The sequence below is a fragment of the Cervus elaphus genome, chromosome 7 (assembly GCF_910594005.1).
Source record: "Cervus elaphus chromosome 7, mCerEla1.1, whole genome shotgun sequence".
Classification (NCBI taxonomy): domain Eukaryota; kingdom Metazoa; phylum Chordata; class Mammalia; order Artiodactyla; family Cervidae; genus Cervus; species Cervus elaphus.
Genome location: NC_057821.1, coordinates 40,939,895 through 40,964,198, shown reverse-complemented (window position 1 = coordinate 40,964,198; position 24,304 = coordinate 40,939,895). Strand labels below are relative to the sequence as shown.

General features: G+C 41.5%; 1 protein-coding gene across 14 annotated transcripts in view; it reads right to left on the bottom strand.

The window, feature by feature from the left end:
* The window catches only part of ATXN1 (ataxin 1), a 404,589-nt gene that overhangs the window by 231,758 nt on the left and 148,527 nt on the right, over positions 1-24,304 (bottom strand). For 13 of the 14 annotated variants that reach the window (XM_043908469.1, XM_043908476.1, XM_043908475.1 and 10 more), the window contains one exon: positions 12,727-12,855. The exons of the other annotated variant lie outside the window; for it this stretch is intronic. The gene's annotated coding sequence lies outside the window, so the exon portion shown is untranslated. The remainder of the gene's footprint in view (positions 1-12,726; positions 12,856-24,304) is intronic. 14 annotated transcript variants of the gene reach the window in all.

Genomic DNA, 24,304 nt, shown 5'->3' with positions numbered 1-24,304 from the left:
CAGGGAACTAGATCCCACATGTCACAACTAAAGATTCCAAGTGCTGCAACTAAAAGCCAGCGCAGCCAAATAAATATTAAAAAAAATTTTTTTTCTGATGCTCCCATCCTTCCCAACCCAGGCCTCAGACGTATAAGCTCTCATCACCTATTTCTAACTCCTAACCTACCGACCTCCATCATTCCCAATTTCAGCCACTCTGGATATCCTGTCACCAACTGCATGTATATATCATGTCACTGAGTCATTTCCTTTAACAAGAACTTGCAGTTCTGCATCAACCGCCCTATTAACTTCAAACTCCTCTGCAGAGTCTTAATGATGCTCCGCTCTGTCTTTCCCAAAGCTGCCCAACACGCTTTCACACTGATCTCCAGGAAAAATGCACACATCACTCAGCCACACAGTTCACCAGCATTCCCGCCCCGTGCCTGTGTCCCCGCTGTCCCTGCAACTAGAACAACTTCTCAGCATGTACCATCCGTCACGTCCGCCCCTCCTCTCAAGGTGCAGATCAAGTTCTCCTTCTCTAATGAAGCTCTAGCTGGTCACTCAAATCCCAAGCCTACTCTCACTCCCCTCAACACCAACTCAGCCCAGAGCTGGCCCCTCCATCCCAAGCTGTCAGCTGGATACTGTCATGTGCGACTCTCTACTTGCTTCCTGTGGGTTGGTTTTGTACCTTCAACTAAATTTTCATAAAGATAATTTTAGACATATAGGGCCACCTGATGGGAAGAGCCAACTCACTGAAAAAGACTCTGATACTGGGAAAGATGGAGGCGGAAGCAAAAGGGGGCGACAGAGGATGAGATGATTGGATGGCATCACTGACTCAATGGACATGAGTTCGAGCACATTCTGGGAGATAGTGAAGGACAAGGAAGCCTGGGGTGCTGCAGTTCATGGGGTTGCAAAGAATCAGACATGATGTAGCAACCGGAAAACGACAAGATACACAGAGAGCTGCCAAACCAGGAGCGTTCCCTTGCACCCATAACCCAGCTTTTCTTTAAGTCAACATCGCACATAACCAAATGATCAAAATCTAGATCAACAATGATCAAAACTAGAAAATTAACTTTAGTCTATAATCCCATGGACAGAGGAGCCTGGTAGACTACAGTTCATGGGGCTGCAAAGAGACCCAACTGGGCAATGGGACACACACAGTACTGCTAACTACACTATAGAATGTATTAAGATGCCACCAATTTTTCCAAATACCTTTTCTCTGTTTCAGGATCCAGTCTCAGGTTTCACCTTACATTTAGTTGCTGTGGCTCTCTTCCAATCTGTGGCCATTTCTCAGTCCTTCCAGATCTTTAAAGAATCCTGATACTTTTGAAAAGTAGGTGTCTGATACATCGATTGAGTCATTCATTCATTAAACAAATTATATTTAGGGCCTTGGCTTAGGTGCTAGAGGGACAGCAAATAAAACAGTTCCTTTTTTCAAGATGTTATAGCCTAGTTAACAGAAATTCATGTGACTGTCTATACATCTCTGATAAAAGTATTTGGAGAATACAAGTATCACCCACTTCTCAAAAGTTCACTTCATGATACTTCCTTTTTACGAAAGGCCTATATTAGCACCTATTTTTGCTAATGGAAAGAAATCCGAAGAGGATTTTGGCTTTCACGAAAACAGCTGAAAAGGGAACACAGTTTCAACACTGGTTTTGCAGCAGCAGTTAACACCCCCAGCAAAAGAGCAGCACTGCCAAGCTCCTTCCTGGGAACTACACTCAGCACCTTAGCATCCCTACCCCAGAGATCTGAACTGCATCTGTGAGCATCTGTGCTTTCCCTCCATTTATTTTGTGCAGCCGTTAGCAAGATGTGTCCTAAGGTAATAGCTTCTTCACTTTAAAGCCATTTCAGCTTACGTAAGATTTTTCACAGGCACTCTCTACTTGCGGGTAGTGGGGGAAACCTGTATGGTGATGGGTCAAATGGTAAGACTGTAAATTTTACCTGGAGAAGAAAATGTAGGGTGACAGGTAGGCAGGAAAGACTTGCTTAAGATAAACAGCGTTTTGTCTTCCCTTTTACTGCACTGCTCACTCTATAAAAATAGTAGGTATATGAAATAAACAGAGACAAATACCATCACAGTTACCAGATACACTCTGCTTCTGCATCTTCTAAACTAATTTCTAAAATCAAACCTCAAGGACACACTGTTTAGGAAGATCTAATGTAGTAAACATAGACTCTTTATATAGTAACTCTGTGCTTTACTAAAAAAATTGCAAACAGTTAAGGTTAAAAAAAAAATTTGAGAAGCCATTTGTCTTAATCCAGTTTTCAAATCCAATTTCATAGTTTTTATTCCTTCACGGGGAATAATGAAGAGCAAATAAGAAGCATCATCCATCAAAGATGGTCTCCCTAAGTTTCTTTACTTAATTCAATTTTCTTGTACTGCTCCTACTGCATTTTCCAAACAAAGCTGTTCTTTTCTACATGTGATAGTTCAGTCCTGCAAACATTCTCAGGAATAATAAACAAACAACCGGGGCACATTTTCTGCCACAAATTGCACTCTGCAACATTCTTTATCCAAAGCATTTTGAATTACAAGCAAGCAGACACGTTTGTATTGCAAGACCTGCACACAATAGGGAATGCCTATTTTTAGACACTTATTGACACTTAAATCTGTTAATATTTAACTCCTACTATTGTTCTAAAGGATGAATAAGCAAACTCTCCTGCACACACAATGTTGTATCAAGCACTTTAATTCTAGTAGTAACGGCTGCTAAAAGGAATTCTACTTTCACTATTTGGTATCATCCTTTCTAATTAACACCAATGTGTCTTTTCCACAGAAGGGTGTATAGAGCAGATGCACCTATGGGCCGTGTCTGTAGATACCCACACAAATCCACACGTGTACATGAGTGTAATATACAAATACACTCATATGCATACAGACTGGCCCCTATGGTAATATTCACTTATAAATAGAGCTTGTTCCACACCCCCAACTAGCATGGGAATACACACAAACAGCATCTAATCCAGTTGATTTCCTTTCATTAACTTTTGTAGCAGATTAAGATAAAATGCTTTAAAAGAGCCAAGTAGACACTTCATGGAGTCTGTGATTAAGAGACACAGAAGCTAATGAGACAGATGGGCTGCTGCATAAAGGGAATTTCAGCATGCCAGCCCACAGTGTGGAGAAATTTACTGTGCTTCACCTTTTCCGTGGCAAAGTCTTCATCACTTATCACCCTACTTATTTAGCTCTTGTCTGTCTCACAGACCCCCTCCTAGTTCTGCCCAAACCTTCTGAGATGCTGCTGCTGCTAAGTCACTTCAGTCATGTCCGACTCTGTGTGACCCCATAGATGGCAGCCCAGCAGGCTCCGCCATCCCTGGGATTCTCCAGGCAAGAACACTGGAGTGGGTTGCCATTTCCTTCTCCAATGCATAAAAGTGAAAAGTGAAAGTGAAGTCGCTCAGTCGTGTCCGACTCTTAGCGACCCCATGGACTGCAGCCTACCAGGCTCCTCCGTCCATGGGATTTTCCTGAGATGAGGATTATTAAATAAAACAAGACAACATTCTTTTTTTTTTTTTAGTCTGTTATTCAAAGTTTACTCAGAAGCAATATTTACTATAAAATCATGTGGTTTCTAGCTCAACAGAAAGTGGACAACTCTGTTAACAGAGCTAGCTGGAAAATTTTTAGAAAAATACCGTAAACATAGAATTTCTGGGCCAGAAAAATGAGGAGTCGAAAAAAAAATTCACGTATATTTTTAAATTATTCACAATAGATTTTTCCTCCAAGTGGTTGGTCCTCTAAGTTATTCTTGCACACACAGGGGATTACTCTCCCTATCAGCTTCTCCATAATAATGCCACATATTTACAAAATAACATATGCAGAGGGCCTTACAACTCACCATACAGTTTTTAAGCATTCCCACACTTAATCACAGCATACCTGTTAGGTATAATTATCTCTGTTTCATAGATTAAAAAAAAAATCTCAGATTTTTATGTGCTTCTAAATGAAACTGCATACTTTAAAATTTTCCATATATATATATATATATATATATATATATATTTTAAAAGTTCTCTCTTCTCTGCCCTGGTTCCTTTAGTATCTGCTTCCTTTATTCCCTGGAATCTCCCTCTCGAGAGATCTGATGTCCTATGACCTGATGATCTGATTATTTCTACGTTGACAATTCTATCCTCTGGACTTTAAAAAAATTGTTTTGTGCACACTGTTGAATATTTTTCAATTTTACTACGACTTCCATGATCTTATTCTAATATTTATCACGATGGTAACTTGCACCCCTAGAAAAACCTGGAGAAGTTGCCGTTTTTATCCAACTGCATTCGTCTGCCAGGCCCATTTCTTGAATCTTCTTCCCAGTCACTGTTACTGCAAAGATCTTTGAATTAAATATAAGGGTTGTCCTTTCTTTTTTGGAGGTGGTGGGGGCTGTCCTTTCTGATCTGCAAGATCATTTTGCCTGAGCCATTTAAAAGGTGCTTTAATATAACAACTGTTCAGCATGGTACATTCTGGTGTCATAAATACCGCACCATGATATTATCCTATGCAGGGGGCAAAAGGAGGAGGTGGCTCTAAAAGACAGATCTATTTAAGTGCCAACACAGCCTAATAATTAGACCACTGGGAACAGAGAGAGAAAAATCACAAGATTATAGCCCACTGGCCTAGCAGACAAGCCCCCTCTCTGGCGGGTGTAGGAGATTATTGAGTGTGGCCACCATTGAGCTTCTGGACCTGAAGTCTATCCTTTCTAACCCACAGAGATAATCCACCTTCGGGGCATCCCATCCTCCCTTCCTGTTGCCCAGCTCCGCTTTCCCCGGCTCTTTTAATTGGATTATTTTGGAATCTGCTATTTCTGTCTCCCTCCTTTCCCCAGACTGTCATATAAGTGCTGCAGCTCGACTGTTACACAGCTGCCAAATTTCACTCCAGAGATGGCTGTATTTCAGTGGCAAGCGAAGTGCTCGTCCTATGCCATCTGAATACCCGTTTAAGAGGTTTGGCATCTGGAGGGGGTTGCCTTGATGCAGGGAAGCAGTGATTTGTTTGGCTTTATTTTGTATCAGCATCGCCACACTGGAGGAGCAGGTCATTCTTTAGCTCCACCTGAACATGAAGGAGGAGAAAAACCAGAAAACACTCAATACACACACAACCAACACATGGCGAGAACAGAAATGGTGACTGGGGCTTTTCACAGGTTCTTTTCTAAGGGGACTTCAAAGCCTTCAAACATCAAGGGCGTCAGCTGACGATCTTTTTCAGAAGTGGAAGATGCCTCAGAGAGTAGCCCACTCACGAAACATATCTCATAGAAAACTTGGAGGCACAAAGTGAGTACTTTGTTCAAAGCTCCCCTGATCCCCAGACCCAGGGCGTTCCACTTGAACTTGAGTTCAGCCATAGATGCACTCAGAGGCTCACATCTCTGCCAGGGGAACCAAACGTGCCCCCAGCTTATAAAGCATATGGTATCAGCACTCAGTTGCTTGTTTTGTTCGGTTATATTTATTTATTTTAGCTACTCAAGAAAAATCTCTACCAGAAAAAAAAAAAAAAAAAAACCAAGAGTGTGAAATAGCACAGAGAAACAACAGAGGAGAATTAGCAGTAGCAGATGCTTTAACCAGGCACCAGGACAGAAGATGTTCTAAAAGTTTATATGCATATAATCCTCACAGTGACCTGTTGTCCTCACTTTAAAGAAAAGAAAAATGAGAAAGAAGAAAGAGTACTCCCAAAGAGAAAACAGGAGGCAGAGTAAATTGCCAAGTCCTAGAAACAACCTTCCCAAATTTTATTCAGACAGTAAAAATCTAAAAAAATATCACTGATATAATTCTCATTTAATCTAAAGAGATAATCATAATCCTTTTTGATTCCGCTTGGCCTCTAGAGGCATGAGTCTTCCGTTTCTTGCTAACCGAAGAAAGTACATTATTTCCCAAAATGTCTGTATACTGTATATTTCTAAATCTTATCATGATAATGGCTCTTTTAACAATCAATGAACAATCAATGACTCGGTATTTGAACCTGGTGAAATGAAGGCACTAATGAGTTTTGAGGGGGTCCTGAGTTAGCGGGGGAAGGGGTCTAAATGATTTTCATGTTCCCTTCCATCTCTAAGGGCTTCCCTTGTGACTCAGCTGGTAAAGAATCCGCCTGCAATGTGGGAGACCTGGGTTCGATCCCTGGGTTGGGAAGATCCCCTGGAGAAGGGAAAGGCTACCCACTCCAGAATTCTGGCCTGGAGAATTCCATGGACTGCACAGCCCATGAGGTCGCAAAGAGTTGGACACGACTGAACGACTTTCACTTTCATCTTTCACTTTTCACCTCTACATACTCTAACACCAAAGGCTATAGTAGGTAACAGTCTAGAATTTAGAAAACATATTTAAAAGCGTCATCTCATTTGATAAACTCTAAGAGGAAAAAAGACAGTAATTCAAAAAGTACCACTGAACACTGACACTTTGATATTTTTATGTTTAGTCATCACTCACACTTTGGATAGTACAGTTTGCCAACACTGAGAGCAGTGTTAGTGTATTAGAAGGGAAGAAATTTCTGCAGCATTCTACTTTAGCATCCCAACATGGAAAGCAAAAAAAAAAAAAAGGTAGGCTTTGGTATCAAACATTTTCTCCCGTGTTTCACTGTCATATGACAAAATATTCTACCTCATTTCAGGAAAGGTAAAAGAGCTATGTGAATGCTTGCACACTGACACAGTAAATTATATTATTTATGAGACTCTTGAAAGAATAAAATGCTTTATACAGAAGTCTGGTAAATTATTTTAGATATTCGAATACACTCCAAAATAGTTTTGAAAAGCTATGCCTACATATAAAACACTATGTACCCTGGAGTCTCTGTCTCTACGTTTTCATTTTGCCATGAAAAATATCATTAAGTGTCTCAAAGTAATTTTTCGTTGTTTAGTTGCTAAGTTGTGTCCAACTCTTTGTGACCCCATGGACTGTAGCCTGTCTGGCTCCTCTGTCCATGGAATTTCCCAGGTAAGAATACTGGAGTGGGTTCCTTCTCCAGGGGATCTTCTCAATCCAGGGATCAAACTGGCATCTCCTGCACTGACAGAGGGATTCTTTACCACTGAGCCCTGGGGAAAGGCTGTCTCAAAATAATACCTTTCCCCAAACTGGCTATGAGTTAGAGACTACCTTCAAATGGAAGAAACTAGTATAGAGAAAGGAAGAACATATTTATTCTAAAAGATAATGTAGGAGAAGATATCTATTTTAAAGATTTAATAAATATCCATAGGATTTTCTTAACCATGGAAATGAGCATTGCAAATCCCAGGGTGTGTGTTGGGGGGTCTGGGTGGGTTGGGTTAGGGAATGGGATGGACAACTAAACTAAATGAACTGGGCTTGTCAAAGAAAGCAAAAGTATTTGAGTCATATATATGATAGAAGTTTGAGCACCAGAATAAGGTGACTAGGAAGGAAGAATACAGAGAAAAAGGGTCCCTCCATGATAGTAAATCCAAAGCCAAAAATGTAGCCTTTACCAAACCCCTGTTGAAGGTCAAAGGAGGTAAAATAAATCTCTGAGTGGATTTTATTATTTAAGAGACCACTAAAAGCATCCAGGAATGGCGGGAGGAAGGTAAGAAGAACCACAATCCCACAAACATGCTGAGGGGAAGGGTATCGAAAAATCAAAGAGGCCGAGAGGTGACAACTGGAGACTCTTTGGATCCAGAACTTAAACCTGTGTAAAGTTAACTAAAATTAATGGCTCTTGCCCACAGAAGGGAAAATTAATTATATCATCTGTCTCCCTCTCTAAGGATGGTGAATAAGGTAGGAACAGGGAAATAATTAGTCAAAGTTACAGTAAGGTCAATGTGTTCTAGGGACAATGCCACCTCAGTTCTTCCTTTGAGTGGCAGTTGAAAAAAAGACAATACTACCCTGCACTGTGAGCCATCCACTCTTCTGTCTAAGTGTTTATATAGTCATAGAGTAAAATGTACCCATTTCACCATTTGTTAAAATACAGATTATTGACAGTGTGCACTACTTCTAAAGCAATGACAACCCTAAACAGTGTGTTGAAAAGGAGAGATATTACTCTGCAGACAAAGGTCCTTATAATCAAGGCTATGGTCTTCCCAGTGGTCACTCACAGTTGTAACAGCTGGACTGTAAAGAAGGCAGAAACACATCAAAGAACTTGATGCCTTCGAACTGTGGTGCTGGAGAAGACTCCTGAAAGTCCCTTGGACAGCAAGGAGACCAAACCAATCAATTTTAAGGGAGATAAACCCTGAATATTCACTGGAAGGACTGATGCTGAAGCTTCAGTATTTTGGTCACCTGACATGAACAGATGACTCATTGGAAAAGTCCCTGATGCTGGAAAAGATTGAGGGCAGAAGGAGAAGAGAGCATCAGAGGATGAGATGGGTGGAAGGCATCACCAATGTAATGAACATGAACTTGGGCAAACTTCAGGAGATGGTGAGGGGCAGGGAGGCCTGGTGTGCTGCAGTCCATGGGGCTGCAAAGAGTCGGACATGCCTGGGTGACTAAACAACAACAACTGCTTCTGTTACCTACACTGAGACTTTTTTGCCAACAAAAGTCCATCTCATCAAAGCAATGGTTTTTCCAGTAGTCATGTATGGATGTGAGAGTTGGACCATAAAGAAAGCTGAGCGCTGAAGAATTGATGCTTTTGAACTGTGGTGTTGGAAAAGACACTTGAGAGTCCCTTGGACTGCAAGGAGATCGAACCAGTCCATCCTAAAGGAAATCAGTCCTGAATATTCACTGGAAGGACTGATGCTGGAGCTTCAATATTTGGCCACCTGAGGCGAAGAACTGACTCATTTGAAAAAACCCTGATGCTGGGAAAGATTGAAGGCAGGAGGAGAAGGGGACGACAGAAGATGAGATGGTTGGATGGCATCACCGACTCAATGGACATGAGTTTGAGTAAACTCCGTGAGTTGGTGATGGACAGGGAAGCCTTGTGTGCTGCAGTCTACGGGGTCACAAAGAGTCAAACACAACTGAACAACTGAAGTGAACTGAAACTGAGAGATCAATGGCCGCAAGATTTTTACAGACCCTGACAACTGGGCATCCAGCCAAGTTTGACACTTGTCTTCTCTCTGCATTTCCCAATCTGGTCCTGCCGTCAATAGTCACAGCCTCACTGCTGGTCCCTATCCTCTGGCTCTTTGTGCCTCTGCCTTCCAGATCAACAGGTCTTTCTCCACTGGTTTCTCCAGTCTCTCATTTCAGATGCACTCTAAACCTTTTCTTTTTTCAATTTTTTAATTTGTTTCAAAGTTAAACCCAAGACACAGCGACGTCATAAGAAATCCATTAAGAAACATTTTTCTAGGTTGAACACCTGTTGCCCCAACAGAGTGTGCACCTGTTAATTACTTTCATTTTACAACCACTGTTGCCTCACCACTATACCAACATCACCTAAGCTGTATGTGTGGTATTCCCAATATTCTCAGTTATACCCTAACTTCACTAACTGCAGAAGGTTTTCTGGCACAACCTGTCACTTGAATTCTTTGGCTACTTTTGAAGATGAAGTCCAAAGAACTCTTAAATGATTCTCCTTTGGAAGAAGTTATTTCACTGGTATTAGCAACTAGCAACTGGTCCAAGCCTCCTTTTGAAGGGTCCAGATCATCTCCCCTCTTAACCCAAACCAGGTTCAGATGCCATCAACAGTATCTCCCTTAGATATGTAAGCTCCATCAGGGCAGGCCCCGTGCCCACATTCTTCCATTCCATATCTCCAGTGCTTAGAACTCTACTAGTACCCGTGTGCATGTGCATGCGTGTGCTGTCACTCAGCCATGTCCAACTCTTTGCAGCCTCACGGACTGTAGCCTGCCAGGCTCCTCTGCGCATGGAGACTTCCAGGCAGGAATACTGGAGTGGGGTGCCATATCCTCCTCCAGGGGATCTTCCCAACCCAGGGATGGAACCCACTTCTCTTGCATCTCCTGCATTGGCAAGCGGGTTCTTTCCCACTAACGCCACTACCCAGTAGCCCGCAAAGAGGTATTTGAATGAATACATAAGGGATGAATGACTAAATGAGACCAGGATTGAAAGCCATCATCTCAAATTTCTTTCAGTTCAAAACTTGCACTCTCGCTCTGCACTGGCGAAGTCTGAAGGCACCCCCAGAGACCCTATGGGACTCTGTGTACTGAGTTTTCAACAATGATTTGGCCTGGCCTTGCAGGGAAGTGTCTCACATGACTGCAAAAACGGTTTGGTTATGGAGGCAACCCAAGCTGCTGTGAAACGTGGTTAAATATTCCCATTCTTCTGTCTCCCTAGAGAAATTCATCCGTAAGACCCTAATAATCAAGTGTCTGCGTTTCTGCACATCAGCCAGCAAGGCACAGCAAGAGCATCCTTTCTTCCTCTCTGTCTGAGTCCCTGTTGCTTCTGTAATTGGGGAGGAATTGAATGCTGTCCAAATACCAAACCTCCCATATGGCAGCTTTACCACGTCCTTGCTGCCGAGATGCATGGCCATGCTACCTCCGCTCGCTGGAGTCTGGCAGAACACAATGCACTCCTTCCCCGACCTATATTTGCTGACACATTTGTTGTACCCTCTCCCTTTATGAACTTATTAATTTTGTTGGGATAACATATGTACGTGCATAAATACAAGTTTCGTTTTCTTAGGCGTCCTCATAATCATTTGGAGGAGAATAATTTATGGCCCACTAAAGAGGAGTTCTTAAGCTAAACTGTCTTAATTAGGAATTCAGATGTTCCTCTCTTTACTGAAAAATACAGAGCTGTGCAAATGAGACTGGAAACCTGGGCCAAAACAAATGTACATACACAGGACTTGCGGAGTCTCCGGTGAAAAGCACTAGCTTTCCTGAAGCCAGACCAATCGCTGTGGGTTTATCTCCTTAATGCCAAATCTCACTCTGCCTCTTTTTCCCTTCTACGTTTCAGCCTTGTGCTGTGGCTTAGGGGCTGAGGGCCTCGCACCTCCACAGTTTTCTCATATGCGCTTATGAAGAATAAAGTATATATTTCCTAATTAGTATACATTTCCTAAGACCTTCTTCCTTCCTAAGAAGGTCTCTGATTCTACCTTCTCTTGCATTTTTTTTTTTAAGTGAAAGGAAGCTTATTTAATACCACTGAGGGAATAAGATGAACCTCGCACGGCAGCTTGCATATGTGGAGCTGAATGGTTGGGGATTTGGTGCAGCTCCAAGAGGCCAGAAAGCCGGCCTGACCCGAGGTCCTCGCTGTATCTCAGGAGCAAGGCAGCCCAGGGAGCGGGGGCGGGTTCGAGGCTCTGCTCCCACACAAGGGCTGCTCCAGGGACCCACTGGCCAGGTGTCGTAGCAGTTCTGAGACTTCAGAGCTTTGTGGGAAATGGCAGTCTGACGTGAAGACTTCAGTCAGCCAGTTTCTCCAGAACTAGGATTACTCCATGAATTCTAATTAAGACCATCCGGAAATATACTATACCCTTTCTGCATCCCAGAGGAGGATGAAACAAGAGAGGAAGAAGGAAAAAACCAATTTTACAGGAATGGGATTACACTACGGTTACTCTCATACTTTGCTTTTTTTTTTTTACTTTGATCATGACCATTTTCTCATAGCATTACTCTTTTGGAATTACTCAAATGATTTCATGCTTCTTGATTTAGTCTTATTTCTCAAATGTCAACTGTTCGTTAAGTTTCAAACATGTTACTATCTACAGAGAACGATCCTTCAAAATGGTATGATTTACAAATAATGCACTGCCCCACGCCCACCCCACCCAAAATAACCCAACATGTGGAAAGACACCAGTTCTCATAATCAACTGGCAAATATTCTTCCTTTTTTCAAAATTCTGGGCACTAGCAAAATTTTATGGAAGTAGGTCTCTCCTACACTGCACCTCTGGAAATATAAACTGGTATGACTTTATTGGAAAGTAATTTGGCAACAAGTGTCAAGAGTCTTAAAACTTGAAAATGCTTAAATTCAGAAATTTACTGCTAAGGAACTATCCCAAGGAAACCATCAATAATGGCAACTAACGTAAAGCCATAAGAACATTCTTGGTAGCATAAAGGCCAAAAAAAAAAAAAGAGAGAGAGAAATAAATGTCCCACTCGAGGGGATCAATTAAATTACTTTAGGATACGTATTCAATGGTATACTATATAACCACTAAAATCATACTATAGATAAATAACTTGCTATGAAAAGATGTGCATCTCTGCATTGTGAAAAGGATCAAAAGATTATATAACAGCATATATTGCATTGCTCCCTTAGACCATCTGATAGGACATGGTCTCTGTAGCTGAATTTATAAACACAATTGCCAGTTATCCCGTTTCTTATTAATGGCTTGTCATCATCCTAGTCGATGATCTCAAAATAAGTAGAAGTTAATTTCTTTCCCATAAAAAAGCAAGAGTTCCATTTTTATAAAGAGATGGAAAGAATACAGAGGTGGAGAACACATGAATCTACAGATGTATGTTTATATTTTGCGTGTGTGTGTGTGAGTGTGCACGGGAATAGGTATGTAAACATCCCCACGACTACCTTGGATCTTTTACAATTAAATGAGAACTATTTTTGGTTAAAGATGTCAGAGATATTTACCTGTACCATATGCTTTCATCACAATGGAGAATTCTAAGCAGTCAGTTCCTTCCCATCAGATCTTCACAGACAGAATTTGCTTGAGCAGAAGGAGAGGCAGTAGAGAAAGTCAATGTGAAAAGCCTAGACCTGTAATTATAAAAACAACATTCCCACTGAGTTAGGCCGTTTTCTGCGGTCTTCATTCACATGAGCTAAATTCTCAGAAAAGAGAAACGTATTTGCATAATCTCTCTCGCCCTCTCTCTCTCACACACACACACATCCCACAGTTCCTAATTCAGAATGCCAAAAGCTCAGCAAGCAGACCCATGGCAGGTCCTCATCTCTGAGGCTGAGAGGGTTCTGCTGAGGGATTGCTTCCCACCGCATCTCCTGACCTTAGGAACAACGCTGTCAAAACACTCTTTTCCTTCCCCTCCTTCTCTGCCTATTGATCTCAAAACTTCAGAGAAATGAGAAACAAATCTTCTGCAGAAAATGTCATAAACATTACTGAATCTGATGCTCTCCGAGATTTTTTTTCTAACCACAGAGGTAAGCAAGTTCAATACATGTATTTACATAGCAGCCTGACTTTCACTTTTGAAACTCAACAGTGCCTCTCTGTTGATGACTCAGGTGAAGCCTGGAATCAGTGATCGTCAAAGTCATCATGGACATTTATTGAACACTGACTATATTCCTGGCACGCCACTTCACCACACCCTGTGAAGTAGTGAAAAATCGTTATTACCTGTTATTGACAAGAAAACAGGGCATTTGTATGGCTAACAGATGTGAAAGGCAGTATTTTAAGCCACTATTTTTCACACAAGCCATGCTCATAATTTCAGTGGTATAGATTTCTCCAAAACGGATCTGACTGTCAACACTCTTACTATAAACACGTCAAGCATTAATTCAACATCACCTTATTTTTCCCCAGAGTTGATATGTCACCTAAGTTTTAGCATTACTAACTCTTTTTGGATTGGATTGTCCTTTGATTTTAGTTTCCAAGCAAAATCGAAATCAACATGTTCCTATTTCCATCAGGAGTAAATTCATAGTTACTTCAATAAATTTAAAATGTCAGTCAATCCCTAATCCAGATGCCAAAACATTAAGGAAAAACCTAAACTCTTAAGTCCTACCCAAATGACTAGATGACTAAATTTGATTAGAAAGAAGGCAGATAATAAAATCAAGAGCCATATGTGAATTCCTCATTTAAAATATGGAAGTAAAGACAGGAATTTCTGTACATTATGCCTATGGAATAAAAATTAAACATTTAAACATTTTAACCTATGTACAAATTCTACCTACTATAGGTCTTATGATGACTGTGCACAAAATAGAGATGAGCGTATCAAGAAATCAACACAGTTATTTACGGGTCACATATTAATTTCCCTTTCGTACCTATGAACATTTGCAGCTACTTGCTTGTGCTATTCTGGTTATGCCCCTGGGCCTTTGCACATGCCCCGCCCTCTGACTATCATACCTTTTCCCTCTTGCCAACTAGAAAATGCCTACTCATTCTTCAAGGCCAACCTTCAATCTCAATCCCTTTTGATGACTTCTTCGTTCTTCCCTGACGTTTTCTGGAGATACAGCAGAGTGGATTCTGCCCTCTCCTGTGTTTCCTTAGCAATGGTACCAGCGGAACCTTAACATCTTTCTTTTTCAAACTATACCCCATATCCAACCATCCAGTCATTGAATCTGCCACCCTCCCCTTCTCCCCTGACCACCACCTCTGCTCCAGGCTGCCCACCATCACGATTCATCTGGCCTCCCAAGTGGTCTCCTTGCTCCCACCCCACCACCCTACAGCCCATCCTCAGAGCCTGCCTAAAGCATGGCAATGGCTTTCTACTGAGCTTGGATTTTGACCATGGCCCCAGGGCCCAGGGTGGTCCAGCCCCTGCATTATTTTCTAGCCTGCATGCAGCTTTCCTGGCTTACTTTTAATTCCTGGGAAGTACCTTGCTCTCCTAGACCTCAGGGTCTTTGCACATGTCCTCTTCCTTGCTGAGATGTCCCCTCAAATCACACATATTCTTCACCGAATAACCGTGTACGCTTCCCTCCTTTGGCTCAGTCCTTTTCTCCTCAGGGGTGCCTTTCCTCACCTCCTCAGCCAGCTCCCCACCCCCTTGTTATTGCTTAGTTGCTAAGTCATCCTGACTCTTTGAGACCCCAGGCACTGTAGCACACCAGGCTCCTCTATCCTCCACTATCTCCCAGAATTTGCTCAGATTTATGTCCATTGAGTCAGTGATGCCATCTAACTGTCTCATCCACTGCCACCCCCTTCTTTTGCCTTCAGTCTTTCCCAGGATCAGGGATCAGTACCAGTAGCCCTTACTACATACTTTACAGAATCACTCTCTCTTTGGTTATACTGATCACATTTGTCATTTTACTTTTTAAATTTTTAATTAATTTTAAATTAATTTAATTTAAATTAATTTAATTAATTTTTACTAATTTAGTAAGTTGTTAAATTCATTGATGAATGGTTGTTTCCCTCACCAATTAGTGAGTTCCAGGAAGGCACAACGGTATAAGTTCTTGCCCATGCTTTTATCCTATTTCAACACAATGCTGCGTTCAGTACAGGCATTTACTAAAAATTTGCTGAATCCTCTGATCTCCACTGTCTCCCAGAGTTTGCTCAAATTCATGCCCAATAACACCTTGTACCTACTCCTGTTAAAGCAATTATCATATTTTCTTGTACTTGTGTCTTAAGCAAGTTCATCACTCCCAGGACACTGTTGAGTTTCTTAAAGGCAAGAGGTGGGGGGTTGGTACCGCCTCGTTCCACCCTCCCCATGAGTTTAGCACGGCAGCCTGGCACATAGATATTCAATAAATAAGTATCTGTTGAATGAACAAAAGAAAATGTGTGTGTATGTGTGTGTGTGTGTGTGTGTGTGTGTGTTCAGTCATGTCTGACTCTTTGCAACCCTATGGACTATAGCCTGCCAGGCTCCTCTGTCCATGAGATTCTCCAAGCAAGAATACTGGAGTAGGTTGCCATGCCCTCCTCCAGGGGATCGTCCCGACCCAGTCTCTTATGTCTTCTGCATTGGCAGGTGGGTTCTTTACTACTAGGGCCACCTGGAAGCTTCATATATATATACACATATGTGCATATATATATTCATATACATATGTATATGTGCATATATATATACATATATATGAAATATGTGTGAAGCTGCAGACTTGCATATTTTAAATAAAAACAGTATTGATATAGTATATTTAAATTATTATTATATGTTGTGATGCATAATGGTTACAAATTCATCTGTAAAATGGGCATTAAAACACTCACATAGTAGTTGGGAAAAAATATGTATAAGTAAAAATTATATATGTGTATATATATATATAAAATATGTGCAAAGCTCCAGAGTTATACATTTAAAATATTATCATACATTTTATATATACAGAGAGAGAAGGAAATGGCAACTCACTCCAGTAATCTTGCTTGGAAAATCCCATTGACAGAGGAACCTGGCAGCCTACATTCCATAGAGTCAGACATGACTGAAGTGACTAAGCAGCAGCTGCATATATTACATATATATAAGTAAAATATTTGGCACTGAGTTCAGAATACTGGAAGCACTTTATGGACATTATCATTAGGGCAACCAAGTTGAATTTACAATTCATGCTTCAAATTTAACAGTTTTACTCGCTAACATTTTCCCCTATTAAACCATTCATTAGCACTAGCATCTCCATAAGGCCATAGAGAGATTATCAGAGAGGCCCTCAGTAAACTAAGGATAAAGGAGAGTTTTCCTGTCTGCAGCTGAAGGGCCAGTATTGTTTCAGTAATCTGCAATGTATGTGTAGAATATAGACACTCCAACAGAAAAGAAGTATATCTGTCCAAAAGTTATCTATAAAATCTAAATGACAGAAACAACAAATATTATCATTCAAGTACTATAAATATTTAGCTGAAATAATTAGAAACACTTACTGTGAATTATTTCTTTTGCTAAAAAAAAACAAGAAAGTGATACATATTCATCTATTTCTTTTAATTACTAAACAGACTTTATAAATATTATGTATTTCTCTAATGAATACACCATAAATGTTCATGCTATTCTGGTTTAGAATTGCTAAAATTTAACAGATTATGCAAAGAAGGGAAAAGAAGCAAGAAAATTTTGCAACTGTTTTCTTTAAGGGGGAAAAATAACATAAGAATAAACTGTTTACAAATGCTACCAGTACACAGTAGAGCCAAATGTACTCGTAATAGTTTATTCTACAAAACAAACTTATAATTTAGTCTTATATTGCTCTTTCGGTTGCATACTGGCTGAATTTAAATAATAAATATTATCTTATATATATTGTGTGCTACTGAAATATAAAGTACTATCATTGTATTTTGAGATTTCTATTCTCAATTCATTTTTATCTCCATGATAAATAATAAAACTCAAAGCAAGTCAGATTTCTAATTGGGGCTTACCCATCTTCTGAGAAGTAATAGAGTTACAGACAGGAAATGTCATAAAAATGCTAACTTCCTTTTTTATTGAAATACAGTGGATTTACAATGTTGTGTTAGTTTCAGATGTACAACAAAGTGATTCATTTACACACATACATAAACATATCTTTTTCAGATTCTTTTCCATCATTATTACACAGTAATGAATATAGTTCCCATTGCTCTACAGTAGATCTTTATTACCTATTTTATATATAGGAGTATGTATCTGTTAACCCCCAACTCTAATCCATGCAAATTTATCTAAACACTAAACTACCTACATTTACTTAAATGTTAAGTTCCTAGTTGTTTTACCAGTAGGATTTTAAACTGAGTTATAATTCTACTCACTGGCTACAACTATCAACCAGTTTAATATGATGCAAATCTAGTGTACCTTGCCACATAATTAAGATGAAAAGGTAGGACAGACAAATTTAGCAAAAAAGAAAAAAAGTCTTAAATCTACTTAGATAATTTTTCTCTGAATTTCTGAATAATTTCATTATTGTGACGCTTGTGTTAGTGTCAAAATCTAGAGAAATCTTAGGAATTTACAAGGCAAAATTTCTTTTTACTTATGCTGGTCCTTTAATTGGGAATGCCCTTCTTATTCATTCAAATGTTAACTCTTCCTTTAAGATTCAGCTCAGATGTCACCTCCTTGGTGACACGCTTCCACATATACTGGATTTGTCCTACCATGTAATGAATGATCTGTGTCCCTCTCTAGACTCTGAGATGCTTAGAGTCACTGATCAGGTCTCGAATTTTTCATAACAACCTGCACAGCCCTCTGCACATAAAAATTCTCAGAAAAGACTGGTTTGATGTGTCAATGAACACACACATCCCGATACTCTTAAGACTATGGTGAAAATGTCCCTAAATTGTGATCTGAAGTTAGAGGTTAAAGTAAAAAGAAAAAAAATCACTTTCAGTGAAATGAAACTCTTAAGCATTTTCACTTCCAGATGCATCAGCATGACATAAAAGATGTTGGAACTATTTTAGAAAATAGACATTCTGCACATTTTCCCGTCTGAGAATCAGTCTGAAAAATACCAAGCTACACAGGGGGCCTCTGGGTGTTCTCAGGACAAACGTTCAGCTGGGTATTGATTTCACACACTCGTTTAATGGAAATCCAGAGGAAGACTCAACATCCACCACGCTGGCACGTCACGCACTACTCTATGCAACCGCTGGAGAGTAAGGGGGGGTGGGGGGTGGGGTGGGGGCAGAGAGGTTCCCTGGAGACATCTGTCCTCCCTTCCCAAGACCAGCCAGCACTTCGGCGATGATGCATCCAACCAAGAGAGAACTTAGGCGCTCAGAGAAGCACCACACCCGGCCTGATGGACATTTTCCACTTTCATGGTCATTCTTTCTCCCACGTGGATCAATTTCTCACATATCCCCTTTTAATTTTTCAAGACTGAGCCTTTGCAAATATCTGCCTGGCTGCATTACCTAAGACATCATCATACACATGCCAAGTCCCACCTCACTCAAGGCTAGTTCTGCTCAGAAAAGCACAGTGGGCAGCAAAAGAACAAGTTCCTCCTAACAAGGATCCAAGCTGATCGTCCACATTCAGAACCATTCGTCACTGTTGGGACAACAACTAAGGATTTTCCAGGAGGTCAGGCCAAGCCTCCCTTAATGGTTTCTCGTTTCTCCATGGCCCAAGATTTTCTAGGCATTACGCAGGAAGAGGAGCAGAAGGCTTCTGTCAGCCTCATCTTACATCCTCAGCCAGCCAAAACGACCCCAGGGATTTCCCCGTCGGACCACATCTTTTAAGCACCCTGTGTGATGTCAAAACACTGTGGATGATGAAAATGGACTATGATATGAAATGGGTAAAATATGGGAGCAACAGAGAGATTTCTGACTTACGCTATCACCTTAAAAAATTTGTATTTTACAAAGGTAATAATGTACAACAGGATGACCGAAGTTCACACTAGTGTATGATATAGATGAAACTTGAGAATAAATCCTCAGAGTTCTCATCACTAGCTTAAAAAAATTTTTTTTTCTCTTTTTCTTTTATTGTGTCTATATGAGACAATGATTGTTAACTAAACACCGTGGTAATCATTCCATGATACACATACAGTCAAACCATTATGCTATACACCCTAAACATACATACTGCTGAAAGTCAACTATATCTCAAAAGGCTGGAAAATAATGTTTAATCCCCTCTATCTTTTGTATTATGCAAACTGTGGAACCCACATGGTTAGGGAACTGGATCCCACATGCTGCAACTAAAGATCTCGCATACCACAAAGAAGATGGAAGATCCTGAGTACACCAACTAAGACCAGCAAAGTCAGAAAAATAATTTTTACTTTCTTTTCTTTTTGGCTTTACAATGTTGTGTCAGTTTCTGCCATATGTCAGTATGAATCAGCCACAGGTATGCCTATGTCCCCTCCCTCTAGAGCCTCCCTCCCATCTCCCATCTCATTCCAACCCTCTAGGTTGTCACGGTGCACCAGTATGAACTCCCTGAGTGATACAGCAAATTCCGATTAGCTATCTATTTCACGTACGGTTAACGTATGTTTCCATCCCACTCGCTCCATTGGTCCCACCCCGTCCTTCCCCCACTGTGTCCACAAGTCTGATCTCTAGGTCTACGTCTCCACGGCTGCCCTGCAAATAGGTTCATTGGTACCGTCGTTCGAGATTTCATATATATGTGTTAATATACGATACTCGTTTTTCTCTTTCTGACTTCCTTCAACTCTGTATGACAAGCTCTAGATTCATCCACCCATTAGAACTGGCTCAAATACATTTCTTTGTATGGCTGAGTAATATTCCACTGTATACATATATGTGCCACAGCTTCTTTACTCATTCTTCTGTTAACGGATGTCTAGGTTGCTTCCATGTCCCGGCTATTGTAAATAGTGCTGCACTGAATACTGGGGTGCATGTGTATTTTTCAATTATGGTTTCCTCAGGGTATAAGCCCCGTAGTGGGACTGTTGGGTCATATGATAATTTTGGGTTCCCTGGTGGCTCAGAATATAAAGAATCCACCTGCGATGCAGGAGACTGGGGTTTGATCCCTGAGTTGGGAAGATCCCCCAGAGAAGGGAATGGCTACTCACTCCAGTTTTCTTGCCTAGAGAATTCCAAGGACAGAGGAGCCTGTCAGGCTACAGTCCACGGGGTCACAAAGAGTCAGACACGACTGAGCGACTAACACTTTCCCTTTCACTTCATGGTAGCTTTATTTATAGCTTTTTTTTTTTTTTTTTTTTTTATAGCTTTTTAAGGAACCTCCATAGTGCTCTCCAGAGTAGCGGTATCAATTTACATTCCCTCCAACAATGCAAGAGGGCTCCCTTTTCTCCACACCCTCTCCAGCATTTATTGTTTGTAGATTTTTTGATGGTGGCCATTTCTGACCAGTGTGAGGTGATACCTCATTGTACTTTTGATTTGCATGTTTCTAATAATGAGCGATGCTGAGCATCTTTTCATGTGTTTATTAGCCATCTGTATGTTTTCTATGGAGAAATGTCTGTTTAGGTCTTTTGCCCACTTTTTGATTGGGTTGTTTATTTTTCTGGTATTGAGCTGCATGAGCTGCTTGTATACTTTGGAGAAAAGACAGCCCTCAGAATGGGAGAAAATAATAGCAAGTGAAACAACTGACAAAATAAATATTTTTTTAAATAGCCATTAAAACCTCATGAGCTTTTATGTTAGAATAGCAATTTTTCTTTTTTTAAATCCCTGTAATTAGGTTTTGCTAGACTTAGGCTTAGAAGAAAAGGCTTCCTCCCTCTCCCAAAGACCAAGGTCAAAGCTGGAGCCTACTGAACTCCAAGTCTGAGGTCCAGATCATCCAGTTCTAATCTTTCCCCCACATGTATCTACAGACCTGCTGGGTCTGAGGGTAGACTTAGCAAACAGAGGGCAAGAGGAGGGGCAAAGAGTACAATGAACATAACCTCATCCTGGTACAACGGCAATAATGGCGGCACACCACTGCAGCAGACCCGGAAGTTAACTAGAAGGGAACTAGTCTACCTTCTTTGGCTAACAGGAACAGAGGCCAGGGCCATGGTCAGTGAAACCCAGCCAGCTTCAGCCAGTATTGTTGCCAACTGTTTCAAGTTTCTTCCCCATGGCCTTTTACTATTGGCAGTAACCACTCCCTGAATTTTAAATCATCTTGACCATGTTTTCACATCCCTTCTACATTCTGGTCTCTTCCTTACTGGTTAACCCCAACAAGGGCTTCCCAGGTGGCGCTAATGGTAGAGAACGCGCCTGCCCATGCAGGAGACTTAAGAGAGGTGGGTTCGATCCCTGGGTTGGGAAGGTGTCCTGGAAAAGGACATGGCAACCCACTCCAGTATTCTTCCCTGGAGAATCCCACAGACAGGGGAACCTGATGGGCTACAGTCCATAGGGTCACAAAGAGTCGGACACAACTGAAGTGACTTAACATACATGCACACAACCCCAACAAGCAGGGATGTGTATGAAAAGCAGACGGTGAGGGAAGGAGGAGGAACTGCGTGCCTTCACCTACGCCAGTGGCCCCCAAATTTTCTGGCAACAGAGATCGGTTCCATGCAAGAAAATTTTTCCACAGACTGGGGTGGAGGGGGGATGGTTTCTGGATGGCTCAAGTGTGTTACATTTATTGTACACTTTATTTCCATTATGATTAGATCATCTCCACCTCAGATCATCAGGCATTAGATCCCAGAGGTCGGGGACTCCTCACCTATACAATGAGTGTCTCTGAATGTCTAGATGTGATTAAAAGTCAAACAAACAAGTTAATGGTAGTAGTGCCCAAGCCACCTATTTGAGAATTTTTGTTGTCTATCGGTGAGGTCTTCTGCTTCTTACTAGGTTTTTACACAGTTTAAATTAAGCAGGGCCAAGGGGCCTTACATTAATCACACTAGTGATGCTGCCTCTTTTTAGGTCAGAGAGCTGGAACCTAGCCAGGCAGTGTTAAGAGAACAGTCTTTCCTTCTTGGTCAAGAAACCTCTCCCATTGATTTTCTACTAAGAACATGGTACTGGATGCCCACAAACAGGATGGGGGAAAAAAATGTGTCTGTAACCGCAGGTGAAATTCCAGATTATGAGACAGCTCTCCAGATCTGCAAAAATACTAAAATCATCACATTTTACAGGATCCCTTTGTTACACCGCTATGTAAAAATCCTATTAAAACATCATCATTTGCCACAACGACAGAAAGCTTTTATTTCAAATGACTTTGTATTCTGATGTTATGATAAAAGTGCGTCTGGCTTTCTATTCAACGGCTAGATCATCTTTTCAGGAAAATTCCTGTACTTCAGTTGTAAGTGCTTAATGAGGGACTAATTAGTGCTCCCCCCTCCATCCCTTTAAGCTCCGATGGGAAATGAGGTCATGCCCAAAGTGCCAGGTGGAGATGCCATCAACTACTATAGCAGCACAAAGGGTAGCCCTTTCCCGAGGCAAACAGGTGTGAGGTCAAGTCCCCCGCAAGGGCTCTGTTCTCCACTAGCAGGCACAGAGTACAAAGAAAGCTAAGTATTTATTATTAGATCTTGCGAAGGCACTGTTGCAGCGCTGGACCACGGTTCATTGATCTTAGCTCCTCCTCTCCTTCACTTACTGCCATGTGACCCCTTCCCACTCCCTGGTTGGCTATCCCCTGGGCCCAGACGCACACCTCCAGGGAGCCCGGCAGAAGGCGGGACTGTGGGCTGCTGTTCCAACCTGCATCCCTCCTCCTTCCCATCTGCGTACCAGCATCCTCCCTGAGCCTCTCAGCTCTAAGACACCATCCCGAGCCTCTCAGCTCTAAGACACCATCCCGAGGCGGCTCCGTGGCAGCCTGCCAGTGGTTTGAGCTCCTTCCTACTCCCTTCTACAAGAGGCATGGTGAGCAAATTAGAGGTTATAAGCACCTCCGGAGGAAGGAGGAAAATTCCTTCGGGCTTTGTAAGGGAACTTCGTCAGCGGTGTCTCCAAGGTGGAAGACGGATGTGTTCCCCCACGCCCCTGAGCCCTGCAGACATGGGTGGACCGCCCCCTTTTGTTGGTTACAATCAAGGGAGTAGGGCAGGAAAATGTTTTCTTTGAGAAGAATGTCTTTCATGTTCAAGGTCACTGCGGACCCAGATAAGCCACATAAATCTATTTTCAAAGTAAGGTACAGCATATTCCTAAACGGCGGTGTTGCCAAATTCATCCTGAAAGAGATGATGTTGGTTCAGTCGCTAAGTCATATCCGACTCCTTGCAACCCCTTGGACTGCAGCACACCAGGCTCCCCATGTTTTGCCATCTCCCCGAGTTTGCTCAAACTCATATCCATTGAGTCGGTGATACCATTCAACCATCTCATCCTCTGTGGCCCTCTTCTCCTTTTGCCTTCAGTCTTTCCCAGCATCAGAGAGAGATGGCTGGGAGTAAAATATTCAGCTCCCAACATGGGTTAAACTTTTATTAGAAAACCAGGAGAGCCCACATCCTGGTCAACGGGCAGCAAGTGAAGCTGGTGAGCTCTACACTGTGCTGGAAATAGCACCAGCGGGCAGTCTAGGATTAAGTAAAAGCAGCAGTAAAGAACAATGCTTCGATTCCTGTTACATAGCTGGTCACACCCTGCAGGGGCTGGTTGTCACTGGGGTGTGGCTGTAAGATGACAGCCTCCCAAAAACTAAGGGTACCTGAAATTCCATCATTGGAGTCTTTCCTTTGGTTTAAAGATCCCCTCCCTCTCTCTCTTCAAATTTCAGGATAATATGCTGTCTTGGAAGTAGACTATCCAGACATCCAAAAAAAGAAACACACACACACAAACATACATGGAATGAGAACAAGTTTTGAGTTAAAGCTGAGTATTAAATCCTAGCTTTCCCACTTTCCAGCTCTGTAACTTTGGGGAAGTTACTTATTGGCTTGACTCTCAAGTTTGTCAGCTGTGAAATGAGACAACCACCTGTCTCAGAAGGTTGGTGCAGAGATGAAGTTCCATTAAAAGTACATAAAAGTCCGT